The following is a 20,186-nucleotide window of genomic DNA, read 5'->3' on the forward strand; positions in this document are numbered from 1 at the left end:
GCTATGCCCTCTGAAGTTGGTATAAGCACGTCATGAAAGTATTTACTGCAGATGATGAACAATTCTATTGATTCCAATTGCGACGGGCGTAAGGCAGGTTGTCCTGCCTCCACGAGCACGTTCAAAACCTAGCTTTCTAGCATCCATAAAAGTTCGAAACAATTGACAGGTCTAAAAATGGCGGCAGTGGCCAAAGATCGCTCAGCTTCAACAGGCTTTACCATAGAGCATCAAATCTGTTCATCTACACATACAGGTTTAGCTGTAAACAAGATGTGCACAGCAGGGTATTCTCATGCTTAAGGCTCAAGTATGAGAAATAGAAACAAGTCTAGAGAAAAGTCCAAAGGCAAGAGCGATCCCTGTGAATTTCCTAAGGCAGAGCTGACGGGACGCGTGGAGGTTGCTGGATATTACCTAACAAAGACTGAAGTTAGGAGAAAATGCTTTTAGCATAACAACGATCCTGTTGGTGATGATCGATCGTGATAGCTTTGCAACAGTGTTATTGTTATAGCACAGATCAGCTGCGAAATGAAAGCGAAGACATCACAAACCGAACGGCTGTATAACAACAGCACTTTGGTAGAAGCTCGTGACCTATACTGGCAACTAACAGAACAAAGGCTTTCTTGTTCGTCTGCCTGTTTAGGCCCGTCCTTTTAATGAAAATTCACCAGATTTATGCACACGGCCATATAAATGTTTATTCTATCTGGGATTGAATTAATCCTCAGTTCTATATCTTCTGAACAAGAAAAGACCACCATTGGCCCTTTTTGCCCCTTCTCCTACTTACTTTTTCCGGTTGATACGGTCTAAGGAAACAGCGTAAAGTTAAACAAATAGCAGTTTCCTCTGTTCTTAAGCCAATCAACACACCATACGAAAGCTAACTTGGGTTTATCTGACATCTAAGTATATAGCTCTACACCACAACGAATACAGTGAATAAAATGCATGTATTAACGACAAGTAGTAGAGTGGCCTATCGCATTCGGTATTCGACAACACTTTTAACCGGAAATCCTCTATCTGACTTGGGTTCATACTTGCCGGATACCTGGCCAAGGAATCTGTATGTTCTTCATACTGAAAGGGCACCGGACACATGCCTGCCCGCGGATAAAGGCACAACATCAACAAAGACAGTGGAAGGGCTGTCTTCCACAACAGAGCTTCTTCGTAGTCATGCAACAAAAGTCATGAAGCAACAAACATACAACAATAGAAACAACAACAACACTGAGAATAGACACGACTCGTGTAGTAGACGCAGTCCCTGATTCTGCCACAGTTGCCATGGTTACAACTGATAATATTGGCACGGGCATCTGGCGAGGTTGACTGCTTGTCCCTGCTGGCCTATGACGTCTGGCTCCCTTGGCCATCACGTACGGGATCAGCATGGGCCGTCATTATCACCGGCGATCTCTGCGTGTGCGATAGCGTTCGTTTATGAGTTGAATGCAGCTGAGCCGATGAAGATGAATACAATGCGATTGCTGTAGAAGAATCGTCGAACCAGACAATATTGTCGTTATCGCACGGTACCGATCTTATCTGCAACAATCAGTACAATTATTACGTATGCGGTAACACCACTACAGTGTCGTTAAATTAAGCAACACTCAATTCACTACACTGGCTAACAGCTTGCGCTATATACGGACCGAGTGCAGAGAAATGGAAAAGGAAACCTAATCTTATTGTTTCATTGTTGCCGTGAGCGTTTTTCAGCGGTCCTCTTCAAGCTTTCAGATCGCGCTGCCCGGAGCTTCACGACTTGAATATGGCGTGTCACTGTTTTACTATATGAACCTCACGTGCAGTAATAACATCATGTCACTAGGCGAAAATTCTAACTAATATGATAATATAAGATGTACTCGCTGGGGGTTGACTTCAGAGGATCCAGTTCTCTGGAAGATGAAGGCTTATTTTCAGGATTACATACAGACGGTGTGTTCGTTTGAACTAGATCGATTTGTTTGGTAACATGAGACATGCTATTCTCTTTTTTTAAGTGATTCTAAAAATGAAGTCATGTTCTCGTCGGGTGCGCACGTACTGTCTTCGTGATGACCTAGTGGGTAACGTATTGGCACGCCAATCTTAGGGATACGTTATGGTCTAAGTTCGAATCCTGGCATCGACCAACGTGCTAGGAGCCAGCCATCCGATAGAATGCCTGACGGCGATATCGGGCCGAAACACAGAGGTGTGTATGTATTACGTGTGTTTACATTCATATAATAGTAATCCAAATCAAATTGGATAGGAAATAGAACAAGTCGCAAAGGTAGCGCCGTGAATGCTTCCTGCTATTATCTACTGCCCATCATCGATATCTGAGTCTTGCCGACGTTTGAGCATTTCGTTCGGCGCGTACACGGCTTTATATCTGATACAATAAATACGTTTATATAATGCAGCTTCTTCTATCTATATACAAACATTGTTAGTCTACTTGCACCTTTGGCCTATGCGTTTTCAAGCTCAACAAACGAGCAATTTCGGTTGTTTATTCGGTCATTGTTGTATTGTGTTCGAAAGGATCATAGAGCGACGAAATGGCATAGTTGAAAATTGTGAATTAGTCTCATACGATAGGCATAACACGCATGGAAATACAGAACGAGTGGCATTTTTTCTATAGACTCTTTCAGTCACAACAGAAACAACGGATGCTCATGCATCCTGTCGCAGATTTTCGTCGATATTGCGTATCGAAGTGACCAAAGCGATTGCGCCTACGGAATTTTACTCAGCTCAAGTTAACAGCTCAAGCAAGAACCGTCTCGACAAGCGAGTAGAATCCGTCTATTTAGGCCCCTTAGGTCCTGCTGGTGATGGTGTTTTCAGTCGTTTTTCAGGTCCTCTTTCGCGCCGACCAGCGGCCTCAGCTATTTTGTCGGCCGGCCAGTCGTTGTGTAATGATTGGGTAACCAGTTCGTCCAACGCAGTTCAACAACGCTGCAGCAATAACGGCTGCAGGGTCGGCGCACAGCCCAAATGGCGATGACGGTAACAACGGTATCTACAATTAAAGGGGACTGTGACTGGCGCGGTGGACTTTACTGAAGATTTGCATAACCGTTACGAAGACAAAAAGAGCATAAAGAAGGCGAGCAGTGAAAACGTTGTGACTGGCAGCATCGTCAAGTGAAAAATACGAAAGATCCTGTGTCATTGCACCTTATTATTGGAGAATAACATCTAAACTCAACCGAACGGTTAGATAATATGGCTCAGTTGACCGGTTGCGAACGATCGTCAGCCTGCGCTTAACGAATTCACGTTCAGGTCGAGGATCCTCCTTTGGATCATAGATTGACGTAATCAAGAAACGACATCCTGCCAAAGAAAGACACCGGCTATCCGGGTTAACGAAGCGTGAGAAAAAGATGCTCTCGCTGAAATGGCACTCAGTGGTGACCACCCTGGCCGTCTGTTGGCTTGTCGTTAATTAGCGATACAACATAATGGGTCTCGATGAGATCCTTGATCGGCTCGCGATAGACTAAATCGTCAGTTTTTTTATTCTAGATTGTTTTCAACTACAGTAGCAAGACAATGCTAGGGGTGCCGCATGATGCGGAATCAATCTTTCCTGTTGTTCTTGTTGCAAAGGGATGAAGAGCAACTTCAGAATTTACAATGTACATGCAACGATGCAGAAGGCGGACTAAAACTACCAAGCTGCCCGTTCTTTTCATCACGTCGTCGTCATGACTAATATCATTCAATGAGGAAAGTTCGTCATAATGTGCTCGCCACAGGACGCTAGATATGATGTAAAAGATTACACGCTACTCTACCCATCATACAAGTCTATCTAGGCTGTGCTATATCAAAGCGTACCTAGCTATCTATTCAGCAAACCATAATTAACAAGGATACTGCCGCGCTAATTCAAATTTCAGCGTTGGAAAAAAGTATTACCAGGTAATAATAATAATAAGACTCATGAGAAAAGTAAAGAATCAAGCACGATAGGATATTATTATGAAGATTAATGGCTGTTTGTATGATCGCCATGTTGCTTTCATAGGTCTGTTTGAGAAACCTCGAAAAAAGTGCAGTAACACTCATTACGGTTAGACTGTCCTATACCTGAAAATATGTAACTCATAGAATATGCTCAGATCGAATAAAAGGAAATATATTTATGAAGCCTAGTAAAAAAAAAGTGGCAGCAAAAACGCGATACTGATGCACGGTAACATGCCAACCCGCGTGAGCGAAGCAACGTAATTTCGGTCCACAGATGCGGTAGACCCGAGTAGTTCGACTGGATTTAGTAGGGTATTGAAACAAGGATTGTCGAAGTATGTGGCTTCTCGTTCTGTTCGTGTTGCAGATTTACACGTTCCTGTGTTAATATTTTTAGGTAGTATACTAGTACTTTTGCATTTGCTTTTAATGCGGCACAACTAATAACTTGTAAACTTCAGTGATTATCGTTGAATCGTTTCCCCTACACAAAATGACCGCCGCTGATAGTGACCAACGTTACGAGCATACAGAGTTCATTAGGTAAACACAGTACTTACATCATCTGTTCAGACCATATTAAATCGATACTCAGTCGTTTCTGATGTATGCTATGATATTACAGAGTTTGCGGAAAAGTGCTGGCCTTTGCAGAGTAAGGCTACAGAACTGTCTTATCTCTATATAGTTTAACTTAATTCGATGATCCCTATACCGATATCTAATAGTGCATAGAGGCTTACTTATACACTATGAACACAGAAGACTACTTCCTTGTATTGACTGTGTCTGAGTTTCCTCAAGTCCGCTCCTTAGCTCCTAGCTGAACTGTGTTCAATCAGTCGGCATCTATTTCAAGATTTACCTGCCCTAAGAAAGTTACCTTTTAGCCAATTCAGCCCGATCTCCATACCTTCATAACTACCCAGTAGGCCTTCGTGGACGTCTTTTGAATTCCAAATGAAACACTGTCACCGATGTGGAAAAGATTGTCAACCTAGAAAACAAAATCGTCGCGTAAATCTCTCTCGTCCATTAACGGGAAGTTCTTGCTGGAAACGACCTTTATACAATAGGGGGGAGCGACCAGTGAGTGATAAGTAGAACCTTCGTTCATCTACGAATTGCAGGCGACGGTACGGCGGCCCACAGATATAAATGTTCAAACACAACACACGCGGTACACCCAATAGGCGTCCGCAAGTTTGTCATATTTGAGACGCATATACAATTTTGCATAAGGTATTTTTTAGTATAATTTATCCATGTCATCCTTTATGATCCATGCGCGTGCGTGCCTGAGGGCAGCGGAGAGCTGAAAATTAGGTCGACGGTCTAAGCGACACCGCACACGACACGCCATGTTGAAAAAGATGCCAGTCACAAAACAGTGTCATGGAATCGAACCATGGAGCGCAGTTTTCTGCCTTCGTCACGTACTTCGATAGCTTAGCTGTCATAGCGCACTTCTATCGATAGACAAGAAGCCCATAAACTTCTTCTCGACTGATGATGGTAATGATTGCTTGCGCTGCTGTGACTATTTCGCTTGACGCCGTGTTAATACCATATTTGTAGACACATGTGTAGTTATTATACTTGCAGAGAACAAAAGAATTGTTCATCTACCCTTTTTGACCTGCCTGTCACCCTTTTATAACAACGGCCGAACACATATCAATCGTGGCAAAAAAAATTATAATGCCGCAACAACAAGTGCAACACGGGATTCTAGCAGGGCCTGGTGTTATTTAAAAATCATCAATATTTCTGTGCTATTAAGTATCACATCAGCTAACTGATAGTAGTAGAGTCACCAATGATATTCATTATAAGCAATATAACAACAGTACAAATGGCCAATCGCTCGGAGAAACCTTTGTTGACATATAGACGTTTCGAAATAGTCGTTGTCTAGTTCTACCATAAGGGTTTAACCCATCACTTCGACGGTTTTTCCTCGCGGTAGCATTGAATTACTCGAAGTTACTTGTCCTTATGGTTCTTGAATTGATTAGTTGAAGCTCCGCTGCTTTGTACAACTGTCGTTGTCGGTTGTTTCTTACTGTTTAGGTTTTTCATTTTTGTTATCATTTGTAGCATATCCCGTATAAGACCACGTCATACCTGAAGGCAAAGCTTTATTTGGGGGTGCCATTTGCATAGACGGAACATTCAAAATCTAGATAATGTACGCGAGCGAATATTGGGCGTTTTGTTCCGACCTGAAAGATGGCATCGCCATACATGACAATGATGTTATCAACGCTGCCTTGCTAAGCCTGATAAACAGGGATGCATAATTAAATAAATCCGTCAAACCTAAATACACAGAAAGTAACGAGCGACAGCGCACGATGAAGCAAACGCTGTGGGCAACAGGCGTCAATTATGGATTATCGATAACTTGTCGATAAGTTCCTTTTTCTTTTTTGTTTACGTCTGCCAGACCGAGACGAGGTTACTTGATGTTCACTTATGGCAATCGGGTTTAATTTGATAATGACGAACTACGGTATTCACTGACAACCTTACTGAAAATATACGATATGAGCTTCGACAACGCTGGCCAGGACTTCCCATCCTTTTTACATTCACATATCCATCATTTGATCAAGTAAGGATCATTTCACGGAACCTACCCAGCTAGGTTACTTAGTTTCGATCATGGCGCTCCTGTCACAATGCCCTAAAAGCTCTTATTCTTTGAAATAGCTCTGTTGCGGGTCCAAGTTTAGCCGGTTTCGTTCGCTCTATTCGAACGCTTTACAATGCGGTACGCTTTTCAAAGCTATAGGCCTACGATGGCAAGTTGATGCATCGGCTGTCGACGAAGTGGCTCACTTGGAGCATTACAAGAAGATCGGTTATCGATCTTCAGAGCAAGCGCTGTTAGTTCAGTAATGCGTACACTTCACTCGAATTCGCCTGAATACGATACTTTTGGCCTGTCGAAGGCACTGCATTGTAGTAACCACGGCCAAGCCTCGAATAGGGGTTTTAGGGAGATTTTTGGCCGTAATGTTTGCATAGAAATGTCTGTCAAAAATCCTAAATCTATAAAATACAAGCAAGGGAAATGTAAAAGAGCGAGTGTACTTTTCAAATGGTTATATCGAAAGATAGCAAGACGGCAACTTATTCGGTCTGAAGTGATAAAAACCCTTCATCTAGTCAACGCCCGTTTGTTCCCTTGTCCAGCATTCGTTGACTTCAACATGGTTTGAGGTATCTCTTAGGAAGCTGCGAAGGATTAAGGCACGTTAAATACTGCCGTGTAACAGCACGTGTGGTAGCGATGGGACACCTGGTTGTCTGAAGGACGCTGAAAGCTTAAGAGTTGTGTAATCAGTAGCAAAAGCAGAGCCACATTATTACTTGATATTATCCATTAAGTTGTTTAGTACCCCCTAACGAAGCATCTCGGATGTGCTGCTGACTTATTGGTCATTTGCAGTGTTAGAATTAGTGAAATCGAGCTTAAAATCGCTCGCTGGAAGTCGATGTCCACCACGGTGCCATATTAGACCAACTTTTCGTTCCTGTGATAGGACCACATTACCAAAATTGCCGACAAATACCTAGAACATCCATATGATGTTATGCCAATATCAGGTGCTACCACTTGTTTTTGACCATAGATTACATAATTATTCATTATAATTTTTTTGCAGCAACTCACTGCTTCTGCGTTTATTCCTATCATTTATCCGGCGTTTTACTCGTCTTTGTCACGAATCTCATCTCAACACCTGTCACAGTTTTATCAACTTTTTGCCGATGGGAAGCAAGTCCTTCTGACATATTGATTTTGACAGCTTGTTACAAAATGCGCCGCTGGGCTCTAATCTATGTTCCGTTGTTTTTATGAGGTTACCCGCGTAGCGACGGTCTGCTACGGAATACATATAGTACTATAGCAGCTCGACTCGCTAAACTCATTGAACAGATATAGTCTATTTCTTTTTTTTATTGTTTACATGTGCTAACTGCACAGAGTTCTGGGCTTCAATGTCTTTTTATATCATTGTTTATAGCTAGATAATCAAAAATATATATAGCGCTATATCGAGAGAAAGACCAATAATTTCAAATGAGCTCGGCGAACGAGAGATAAGTTTATTCGGGTTCTTGTTTGGGCCAGCACGTTGACTTGTATTGATCTTTACTTTTTTGCTTTGTCTATACGTATGTTGTAGTCTTTCTCATTGACATGGAACTGAAGGGCTGCCAAAATAAGCCAACAGGGGTCTTCTAAACGTCAAAATGGTAATTAATATCTAAATATAAATGTGCTCTCTTTTAATCGCCTGAGAGATTGTTGTTAGTAGGGCATTGATATTCGGTGCGGACAGAAATACGTATCATAGAGATGATGCTTAGCGGAACGTCTCAAACGCAAACGTAAAGTTGCATTATTTGAACGTAACGGTCATAATGATGGTGGTTTTTTGCAGTTCTAGGACACTTAAAGCAGCCGTTCCCATATCAGCGTCGATGTGCCTATAATTCGGAAGATATTTTTCCTTAGCGCTTACGAGACGTCGCAGTTCACACGTAGTCTGCTAACCTATCATACCTACCATGATGCATTTTACATATATTTTTCTCGCAAGTTAAATCAAAGCCTGTAGTTTGGGGGAAGGTCCAGTTCGCATGCCCATTGAGCAAAGCAGAACTTGTCGGTTTATTGGGGCATCTGTGTGCAGGTTCAAACGCTGTAACAAACAACCTCGCAGCGAAAAAGAAAATTCTCGATAATGACGGTCTAGAACATTGCTAATACGAATGGTACGATGATCAGTGCTACACGATGCGTTAGTGTTGTCGTTGTTGTTTTTATCGTTGTTGCTGCTGGCCACTCTTGCGTCTGTAGTTTCGGCGCTAGCCTCTGTCCTGCTAGTGCCAATGTGCTACACACACGTAATTTGTGTGCTAAAAGCAAGCGTGCGATTAAGATATTGTCTACTACTTTTGTGAAGTCGAAGACAACGAGCGTGAAGTAAGGCCTATGACACTGTGACGACGGCGGCCGCGAGCAGTAGAAACACTAGTTTAGATCGAAGTAGAAGTGGAAGGAAGAGGCGTCACCGTATAGATCAAACGAGCCTCAGCAACAATAACAACTACGTAAGCCGAATGAAAAAATAACAATGTGCGAAGTAAACACATCACGGCAACAGCAACCTCAGCTACCTCAACAACATTGCTACCGGTAATAATAAGTAGCAGCAGTAGCAGCAGTAATCAGTGAAAACAAAATAGTTTTGCATCTACGGCAACAGCACTAACGATAATAGCAGCCTCCTCTGCGAGCGAACACGCCCTCAATTGCAAAAAAAAAAACAAAGAAAAACCACGCGATTCGTAGTTACATTATCAGATCAAAATTAAGTAAGGATGCCAACAAGACATTGGTAGATAGGCAGAGAGCACACGGCATGAAAGGAAGAGAGGCAGATAGATAGACAAGAATCGGAAGCTCTTCAGCAGAGTATGTAAGCTACCCAGCGGCAGCACCATATCCTGAGTTGAAAAGAAGAGTTTACAAACACGCACTGCTATGATCATAATACGAGTAAAATACTATTCAACTGGTTGGACACTACTGAACGTGATAGCCATGCTGTGAACTTTGATGTAACTAAAGCAGCACAATGAGCCGGATACATATATGCACACGCAATATCATGGCGGCGGCGGCGGCGGCGGCGGCGGCCCGGTAAACGGGTCGGCAAGATGGCGCAAACTATAGTAATCATTAAGTGAAGAGCACTGATACAACGATCTGTAGGTATTTTAACTGTTATTATTGCTACTGCTGTGGCTGACGAAATGACTTCACCGGCGTCAAATCAGCGCCGGTCCGTTCCTTCAAATTACCTTCGTGCTGACTCAATGACAACACATCGCTAATAGATGCAGTCCAATGGACGTGTAGAGTTATCCCAGTAGGTGGATAATTATGGTAAAATTTAGTAAGAAGAAACCCTAAGTCAATTATTCAGTAGTGCTAGCGGTGGCATGTTTGCCATAGTAACACGTTTTTAGGATAAACGATGTCTTCGTTCGTGTTTTTGGTAGTAAGATGATACCCTTAGAAAAGGAATGCCAATTTTATGTACGAATTGTCAACGAAAGAGCTAAACTAACACGAAAAAAGCCTGAACAACGCTCAGTTAATTGCTTTCAATGGTTGATGAGCTTAACCAGTGGCCCAGCGTTATTTACACTAACGGCATGGAATGAAAAGTGATAGTAGATCATTCAGCCATATCATACAATTTCAGTCATATGTGACATATGTTTACATAAGAAACAATAACATAAAGTACATATACTTACATATAAAGCAGTCCGTCGTACTTACGACGCGTAAATGTGGGTAAAACTGTATTCCCTTATATATCAGAACTAAATAAAGCACTTCGACGTTTCTGGTTAGCCGCCAACGGTTGAGAGACATAACAGATTAGAAGAAGCAGAGGACCGGGCATGCAAAGCTTGTCTTTGACATTGACGCTTGCTTGTCTTTGACATTGACGCCGAGATTGACGCTTGCTTGGTCGTTTGAATGCGGCGGGTGCAGACACTTACCGAAAGCCTACACGAACCGTTGTACAGTAGATATTCTAAGAAGGTTACCCGCCCGCCCGTCCGCCGCTGGGTCATGCTAACCTTTTTTTCTTATAGTTAGACTATGATTGCAGCCGTTGACATCGCGAAAACAATGGTCTCGAATAATTCGTAGTCTTCCGTAAAAGCTGGTCTCTCTCTCTCTCTCTCTCTCTCTCTCTCTCTCTCTCTCTCAGGATAATCCCTTTCTCAGTTAGAAGACAAACCTCACGTACAGCACCTCACGGCAATTAAAAGTGGCAACGACGTTGGCACAAGCCGATTGGTCAAACACAACACGAAAGATAAACTAGAATCAATTATTTGTTTCTTGGTTCACGTTAGAGAAAGTATAACGTAGATAGCGTATAGCATCTACTACTAAATTAAACTTTTGCCGCATTAACCGAGGCAGGAAAACCTCACCCCCTACCAAACGACAAGTGCTCCTGCTTTTACTGCAATTGCCCGAAAATCACGTTGAACCTGTCGTTCCGCCGTTCATGTGTGTGTATGTAACGCATGGCTTGAGCGGCCAGGCGCCTCACGCAGCATTTGTCGTTGGCAATCTTATGTCTTCAGTCATTTCGCGTCTGCTGCACGCCTTGTCTGAGAATCGTTTCTATGTTTTTGTTGTGTTTTTTGCATTTTGCAGGATGTTTTTAACTGTCCTCCTGTGTCTGCCGGCGCAGCCAGACGGGATGAAATCACCGCTTTATTCGCCTAACAAGTCTCAAGTGTTAGCCAGCTTTAGACGTTGGCCGGGTAGAATCAAATGACGAATTAGACGGATCGACAGCATTTTCTCCGACCATTGCATGCAGAAGTCAACCGCTTGAGAAAGAGGAAAAAGGGCGGACAAGAGTGAGAGAGAGTGAGAGAGAGAGAGAGAGAGAGAGAGAGAGAGAGAGAGAGAGAGAGAGAAAACGTAGCATAAAAATTGTATCAAGTTAAAAAATTTACTATTGTAATACATGTGAGTTGAGAACAGAGATAAACCAGTAGCTACCTATTGCTCTGTCTGGTGCCAGTTTAGGGTGTGTCAAAGGAAGGAGAAATCTGCATCTGTCCGTGTCGCCACATTGTCTTCTAACCGTGTCCAGGCATCAAGTAGCGTAGTCCATTCGATCTATCAAAACGGAGCAAGGGTAGTCACTTCAGCGACGCATATTGGTACTCCAGGGTCAGCGATTACTACAGCCGGACTAGAGTCGATAGCAGCACCAGAATGCCTGAGTGAGATCCTCTAGCTAGCTTCATGCTAGGGTTTGACCGTGTTACATGTAATGCGTAGCAACGCTTCTGGACGTATGTAGAAACTCAGAAGCGTTCCATTCTACCATAGGTCGGCTATAATTAAGTTTAACTTGTAGAACACCATGCAACACACCACGAGTTATGGCTAGACTCTATTAAAATTCGGACTTGTTTACGGTTTGAGTGGCCTAGTGCATAATTGATATTAGATAAAAACAATCTTTCCAAAATAATATCTAACTGGTTACACAGTTGACCTGAGAAAATCGGTTCAACTATCCCTTCTATTGCGCTGGTGATGTTTGTCGTCTTGGCTATATACATAATGCATTGAAGTGTAGATGGGTAAATTTCAACGTAATATTTCTTTCGTACATTATATATATACATATATATATTGTCACCTATTGCTCTAAATGAAAGCATAACTACTACTAATCAAAACTGGGATGTCAGGGGCAAGCCACCACCTTCACTCTGCTGTATCTCCGTCTACTTGCTTTATACACTCGTTGTCGGTTGTTTAGTGCGCCTCTGTAAAAAACGAAAACGCCACAGCTACGGCCTTCCTTTCGTCGTTGTGTGCTACGTGCTGGTATGGCGTCTTGTCTATGGACACTATCTGACATTTTTTGGTTACCGACATGTCTTGGAGATGGTGCCCTCGAGCAACGAATAAGACAAGAAACATCGCTGGCTTCAAGTGAACGACAAAACAACGATAACGACAACAGCATGACGACAGTAAGCAAGGATGAACGACATCACATAGCGAATGCATGGACGTATCGGCGGTGGGTAGCGGATGTAGCTAGCAAGGAAGTAAGCAGGTCGAAAAGCCAACAACGAAGCAGGCCATATCATCAAAGGACGACGTCAGCGAAAAGAAGAAGCTTTGCGCTTGCTTAGCCCGAAGCAAGAGACCAAACGGCCTAAGTGAGAAGTGTAGAGAGAGAGAGAGAGAGAGAGAGAGAGAGAGAGAGCGCGTTGCCGACACAAAAAAGAACAAAGGCCTTTTTGCAGAAGTGGGGTTTGGGGTAAAGAGAATGACAGGAACGTCGCAGAAGAAAGCGAATAGGTGCAGGACAGAATAGAGATTGGCAATGGCTGCAGAAGACGATGATATGAACGCATCTCGATATACAGGGACACAAATATGGATGGATATGATTCGCTGGAACTGGTTGATCCCGGACTGTTTCCGAACCATAGATGCATAAATATTTATGTACATGCATACAAGTATATGCGTTTGTGGATACATTTTTGGGTATGAAGAGAGACCAAAAGCCCTGAGCGCAAGTTAAGTAGCGAACAAGGTTTCACTATCACCTACAACACTATAGGAAGGACGAGAGAACACAAAAGGAATGTCGCTGAAGAAGGACAAGAACCTGAAACAGAACGAACGTGAACAATGGAAATTCAACGAGCAAAAACGGCTAAACACAAGTCAGTCAAGAGAGATCGAGCTAACAGAAGCGTCATTGACGAGACGTACGACGACGCAAACGATAACGTAAATCGGTTAGTGGCCGCGGCAGAAGAGACACCTCCTTTAGTCAAAATTATGCGAAAACACAAGGATACTATTGCGTTGTCACTTTTTTTTTAGCGTCGTGCCTTTTCACGTCAGCCAACATTCACACGTAGCGGCTCGTTCCAGCGCGTGTGTGTATTTCTGAAATCCCGCCCACCGTCACCATGTCCGCTCCGGCGCAGCTTATGCACAGCGTAACATATCTCGAACGAGATCGAACTTCAACTTTTGTTCTGATAAACACGTATAATAGAGAAAAAGAGCTTAATTCTTTTCCGGGTCGTAATGATCAGGAGAAATGTGAACGTTCATTCAACTAAAATATTGTTCGATGTCCTAAAACAACCGTGAGTCGGCCTAAACTAGAAAACCTAGCCTACTCTATTCAAGCATAATGAGCATGATACCTGCTGTGACGCCTCGATGTAAGCGCACCTCGCATCTTTTGCAGCGGGGGTATTTCAGACCTTGAGTCCCCTGCGCGGTCACTAGGTTGTCAGAGACCCTGAAAAAAGTTTAATTGCAATATTTTTTTAATATGAAACATTTCTATTCTGCTTAATAGTACTTCTAGGTAGATCTTGCAAGTAAACCATTTAATGAACTAAAGAACTAATTTAATGAACTAAACACTGCAGTTCTCGACTCATGTAATGGACTCTGCTGCGAGGTTACCCACAGATATACAAATCATCTATCTGTCTGTCTGTCTGTCTGTCCGTGTCCACGTTTTCCGCATGTTCCGTAACTGTTCGGCTGTTCCTATCTCTCCTGGTTACATCACCATCATAAAAAGATGCTCCATTTCGTATTTCAGGTGAATAGAGGGAGTCGAGCGTGATTCTGCTTATTTTACTAAACTATTTATAAGCAGACCTATCATCGTCCGAACGGAGCTCTCGTATTATTTCCGACAGTTTTGTATGATTTTTTCTCAACCTGTCGATTTCGTTTCCTCTGACTTGATTTTTTCTGTTTCTTAATGATGTCCTTGTGCATTTACCTACTAAGATTATGATGCTCTTATAGCGACTTTTCGAAACGTCGTTGTTGTTGTTGTCGTTGTTGTCGTTGTCGTTGTCGTTGTTGTCGTCGTCGTCCAAACGAAGCAGTTATATTATACACATATATAGCACGCGCTTAGGACACTTGAACAATGGCACGTTGTTTAATAAGAATTTTCCCATAAACAAGGGAACGCTCCTCAGGTATTTATCTATCATATGTCCGTGCGATTTACCCTCTGGTTTGGTTGAGCAACATACTAACAGTATGAATAGTTAAAATCGTGTCGAAGATAGCGATGCCTTTATCCCGGACGACGTATTAGTAGGCGATATCGATACTATTATGGATGCCGCACAATTTCCATCGGCGCCCATTTACAGACTAGCTACCTCCGTAAGGCTGTAATAAGATAACAAGGATTTTTCTACTCTTCGCTGTTTATCGTCGCGTACATAGCATGCATTGTACGATGTACATATATGCAATATGATAGGCAATAGCGATCGAAGTACGAATCTCATCGTAAAAGATCACTGTCACCACCACCGCCGCCGGACCACTAATGCTGTCAGTAAAAAAAATCATTCTGCAAGGAAAAACAGGAGCGTTAATAGCTTCTACGTGTACAGACTAGAAACATAAAAACAGTCATGCTAATTTAGCGTTAGCGAACAATCTTCATTGTTTATGCACGACAGCTACAACATAACAAGATAGGTTCTATCATAACGGGTGTTTACCATCATCAAGTATGATAATACGACACTGAAAACAGCAGCTGTCATTTTTCAGGCTAAAATACGTTCATTATTTATTGTTGAATGCATGGGTAGCCGCACACGTTGGGGCGGAATACCATTTACCATCGTGTTAGGGGGTTGTATTGCTTACATCTATTACAGATCATGATTCTTCGAGCATTTTCTAAAATCACTGTCTATTGTTCCATAGGTTATTTTAAGCTCGATAAGATTCAGGTGAGTAGTTTTGATTCGCTGTCTTTGCAAAGAAGCTTTACCCACGACTAGTCTTAGACAAATAGTTATACCTTAAGATGGGGTTGCAGACAACATTGACAATAACAGTGCATCGACTGCTTTCGGATCTCTGCGGGGAGTCAACTTTCTGCCAAACGAACGATTGCTTTCAGCTAATGGAAAATGATGATTTCAAGATGAGAAACTTCTAGATAGATCTTCTTATTTTAGACTTTTTTTTCATGAGCGGGACTCGTAATGCATTAAGGCGCACTATTGGACTTGTATGATTCGTGAGATTCAAAATACTCTAAGGAAGGAGGAAGGAGGAAATACTCTAAATCTATATCATCCTAGTTGCTATTTTCATTCTTCGATCGGAACATCTTATATGGGTGTGGGCTATGACGAATGTAGCCTATGATAACGGTTAAAAACTGCGTACACTCTACTATGACTAGTAAGACTTCGACGATAATTGGGCTCGTGCATCGAACTGACCAGTATCAACGTCCAGTGCTTGAAGAGCGGCTTGCGCGGATTCTTCCCTCCGGGAAATTGTCTACTGTCAAGGCTAACTTAACTAGATACGAGCTGGGTCAGAAACCTCTGCCGGAACCAGCACATTTTCAAGCGAAAACCTAAAAATTACCGATCTGTTTTCATTGGTGTGATCCGTTACGAATCAGGCAATAACAATCGAGCGAGGCAAATCTAACTTGTATTTACGAAAAAAAAAAAGCTACGGAACGATACGTTTCGTTTAATTCTCTGTCTGAACAAAAGCCGTAACATACATACGCATTTTATTTTTAGACAAATGATAAAAGATCGCAAAATAAAGAGAAAATCAATACGGTTCCGACCGTCAGCCTCAAGGTAAAAACGGTACAACAAGTTAAGTGGAAGTCGGAACGGAAGCTGGATTTTATAATTGCGTCTAATGACAAATAAGAACGATACAAACTTCTGAAGCACAATTATATCATCTGCTACAGCTGAATGACTGCGAACTTGTCTCTAGCGGCGTCGTTGTCAAACAATGTTGATGGCAATATCATCATCTGATCGTTGACCAGTACATGAAGACCTAGTAAGACAATTGTGTATGGCCTCGTCACACTTTCTGATTTATTAAATGCAAATTTTATCTGTCGTTAAGGCTGAATAATGTTGGCGAAGATAATGCTGTCGTTATTTTCATTTTTTGAAGCTTTCATACGAACGGATTGCTTAATGGATGCCACAATGGAATGCTTCCTTATTCGTTGTCTAATGAAATACGCATGCGCTTCATATCGAGGTAGAGGGTCTTCGCCAGCGACTAGACGCTGTGAGATGCGACACGCCGTTGTCCTTAACTATTAATTGATCTGCTAAAGGACTTGTACTTTATCTCGTGCCTACTTTAAGTTCGTACCGTCTTTTCCGATCTTTCCCTTACGTCAATGACGACAAGTTCGCCGTCGCTGTTCCGCGGTGGAGGGTGATGAACGATCGATACATGTGGAGACGTTTATGTCTGCGTTCCCTTGTGTGTGCCTGGGTGATAACGATCGGAACACGAGGTGGCAATAATACGTGCAACGCGACAAACAGAGCTGCAGCAGCAGCAGCAGCAGCAACAACAACAACAGATACACACACGCAATAAGCATCAAACAACACATGTCAACTGCACTATATCGACACTCGGACACACACAGACGCAGTCACTTGTCTAGCGCTAGCAGAAAGCAGTAGCGGCAACAGCAGCAGCGCTAGCGGGAGGAAAAGAGACGAAACAAGTTAATCTTCGTAATCGGAGCGTTATGGCTGCCGCCACCGGTCGACGGCTATGCCGGCGACTAGAGATGCAAACAGCAAAAAATCACAGAAGCGACATTCGGTCGCCAGAGCAGACGAGGGGGCAAGCCGTAACGAACATTTCGTTGTCGACGACCCAACAACAGCATGCGCAGAAACACGAGGCGAGAGAAGATCGAGGAGTGGTGCAGAAGTGACCTGCCGATCTGTCGGGCCGCCTCCATTGCCATAACAGCGGCAGCAGCGCCAATAAGAGGCTGTGCGAAGAGAAGCAACAACAGCAACAGATTGTTGCTGGCGACAATATCGCCGATAGACAACGAAGGAGATGATGAGCGTCGATGGCGGGACCGAAAGATCGTTGCGATCGATCGTGCCATGGCGAGCGAACGAACACTAACCGAGAACGGGCACCGTAAGGGTCCGGCCGGATAGCTACCGATCTAATCAGATGGTGTCTTCTATACTGTGTTGGCTGGTCATTGAAGTACGATGGCGGACACCTTTCCGCGTATGTGGTTGAGTCCAAAGCTAAAAAATTCCAGCCTACCTAGCCTGTGTCATTGGCTAATTGCGATCGATCTTCGCGCTTCAAAAACGCTTCTACCAGAAATGATTAAGTTCGCTTTACAAAATATGTAGATTCATCTGATGCATGCTGCACTCCGTAGATAAATGTGAAGTCGACCTGAGCTAGTGAGGCTTTATTGGTCCCTTCGTCAGCTGTACTTCGAAGCCGCTACAGTGGTACTATAGCTGTTTATGCAGCATAGTGTCAAAAGCTCGGCTTCTTTTTACGCTAACCTACTCATGCATCGACCTAAAAGTGATTAGAATCAGCTAGGTCACTAATAAGAAACCTGTTCCTTAAGCCGCTTAATCAGCTATCTGTCTTAATAATTAAAAAAAAAAAATAATATAAATATACGGTGAACTGTCTATTCCGATTTAAGGGCCATTTTCAAGTTCCCGTCTCTCATAATGATCCCAAGTTAGGAAATACTGTTTCTTGAAGATCTGCTAGAAGCATGGACATGAGCTTCCACTGGGCGAATCGCATGATAGATGTGCATTTGAGTAGCGTCTATCGCCGCAAATTTAACGATTATTGATTAGGTGTACATGTCGAGACAGATGGCAGTATCAATATTTTCGTATCTACCTAAATCCGCTGCCTAAATCTTCCTAAAAGAACCATGGGAACATTTGCCACCGATGTTTCCAATGATTTAGAATGTACATTTTATATTACATTACAAAGCATACTGAGGGGAACTGAATTCTGAAGTCGAATTTCAAGTTTTTTTTTGGAAATTGTGTGTTATTCGTGCGTTTACCTATACCTCTCTATACCTATACCACCTCTGAAACAATACGAAGGTTAAGAGAAATGTATTGCTTAGCTCCTATAGGAATTAACGTTATTAATGATCCAACATAAATCTTTCGCTACCAGTATGCGCAACTGTCGTAGATGCTTTTGCCATTGTTGGAACGGTGTTAAATGCGTACTCTCTGCCCTACTTTTAGATGATGCCAATGTATGAGAGCAATAAATGATGATACTTTACGAAAACCACACTTTAGCTCGCTAATTGAATTCGCCATCAGCACTGTATAACAGTATGCCAAATAACACCTCGTCCGGGGCCGGTTTTCAGCTATCGAGCGTCGTAGAGGGTTATCATTATTTTTTCTCTTGCTGCCTCTGCCTGCCTGTTTGTCCGCCGACCTGTCGCTACGCTTCGTGAGCCACACCCAAAAACACGACTGACTACTATCGTCGCCGCATTACCAAAGAGCTCTATACTACATATATTACTTTATACCACGAAACATATCTCCGTATTTTCTCTGTCGATAAGCACATCGCGGGTTAGTTATACGTTTAAGACCTTCCTCTTTTTTCTCGATCTAGCTTGTCTTTTCTTTGCCTTGGCCTTCATTCCCTTGTTCCCCTACCTGACGGTCGGTTTAGCCTCTAGCGCTACAGGAGGAGTTGCTTCTAACCAGGCATGGAGCTGGCAAAGAAATGGCGGCGGTGCAGCCTAAACTGCGGCGCTTAATTTTACACGACCTCTGGAAGGAGAAGAGCGAGCGAGGGTGAACCCAGGGAGAGAGACGGTGAGACGGAACGGCGGACGTTCACTAACAATATACTGTTGTGGTGCTATTGGTGGCACGATTACCACGAAAAGGGTCGGTCAACTACGACATCATCTACCGCAGTCAGCACCCGCTGGACCAGGACCAGGACGCTTGAACAGAACACCCGTCGTACTCTTGTCATCTCCGTTCTCACTGGCTCATTTGTACGTACGCTATCTCATCTCCATCTCTCAGTTGTCTCTCAAGGCAAAAGTGCACAATTAAAATTTGCGACTTTCTGCCGATTTCGGCATTTTGAATAGCGCGACTAGCCAGCGAGGAATGGCAAGTAGCCTGCTTTCGTGGCTACTAGAGGACGTAGGCTGTTTCAGGAAAGCAAGAGAACAGTAGACAGAGGGGAGGGGAATCAGACCAGGGGCGGAGTCAAAGAAGGGCTTTCTTCCGCCGGGACCGTTTGTCGGTGAGTCGCTGGTGGTTGTCCTCATTAAAGCACTGAGGATGGCGGCGGCGGCGGCGGCGGCGGCGGTAGTAGGAGCCGAATTCACTGAGTTTGCAGAAGAAGAAGAAAGGCCAGAACAGGAGGACCAGGACTTCCTTCGTCCTCTTCGCTATTCATTCGACAGATGATACTGTCATGGCTGGCATTGCCTGCAGACTCTAATTGCCGTAGATCTCTTTCGAGGCTTTCCGTAGATTCGAATTGCTTTATTCTTGCTTGTAGCGAACAAAAGAGACGAGAAACATCAATTCTTTTTCATACAGTTTTTTTTTTTTGCATTAACCAATGAAGGATTAGAATTATGACTCAAAACAATAACGTGGAGAAAATTAAAGTCGAGGGTAAATGATAATAGCGGAAAAATGAATTAGTTATCTCA

General features: G+C 43.1%; 2 long non-coding RNA genes across 3 annotated transcripts in view; both read right to left on the reverse strand.

The window, feature by feature from the left end:
- LOC147753322 (uncharacterized) overlaps positions 1-17,295 on the reverse strand; it is a 26,907-nt gene extending 9,612 nt beyond the window's left edge. Inside the window, exons 1-2 of the long non-coding RNA XR_015311544.1 lie at positions 16,814-17,295; positions 13,816-13,913 (exon numbers count right to left, since the gene is read on the reverse strand). This is a non-coding gene — a long non-coding RNA (uncharacterized LOC147753322). The remainder of the gene's footprint in view (positions 1-13,815; positions 13,914-16,813) is intronic.
- LOC111261521 (uncharacterized) lies at positions 698-10,674 on the reverse strand. Of its 2 annotated transcripts, XR_002681042.2 has the most exons (3): positions 10,342-10,674; positions 4,910-4,993; positions 698-1,563 (listed from the first exon to the last, which is right to left on the reverse strand). It is a non-coding gene; the product is annotated as an uncharacterized LOC111261521 (long non-coding RNA). The 2 variants fall into 2 exon arrangements; XR_015311543.1 differs by lacking the exon at positions 4,910-4,993.
- Positions 17,296-20,186: the final 2,891 nt, after the last annotated feature.

The sequence above is a fragment of the Varroa jacobsoni genome, unplaced genomic scaffold (genome assembly GCF_002532875.2).
Source record: "Varroa jacobsoni isolate VJ856 unplaced genomic scaffold, vjacob_1.0 scaffold_564, whole genome shotgun sequence".
Taxonomy (NCBI): Eukaryota; Metazoa; Arthropoda; class Arachnida; order Mesostigmata; family Varroidae; genus Varroa; species Varroa jacobsoni.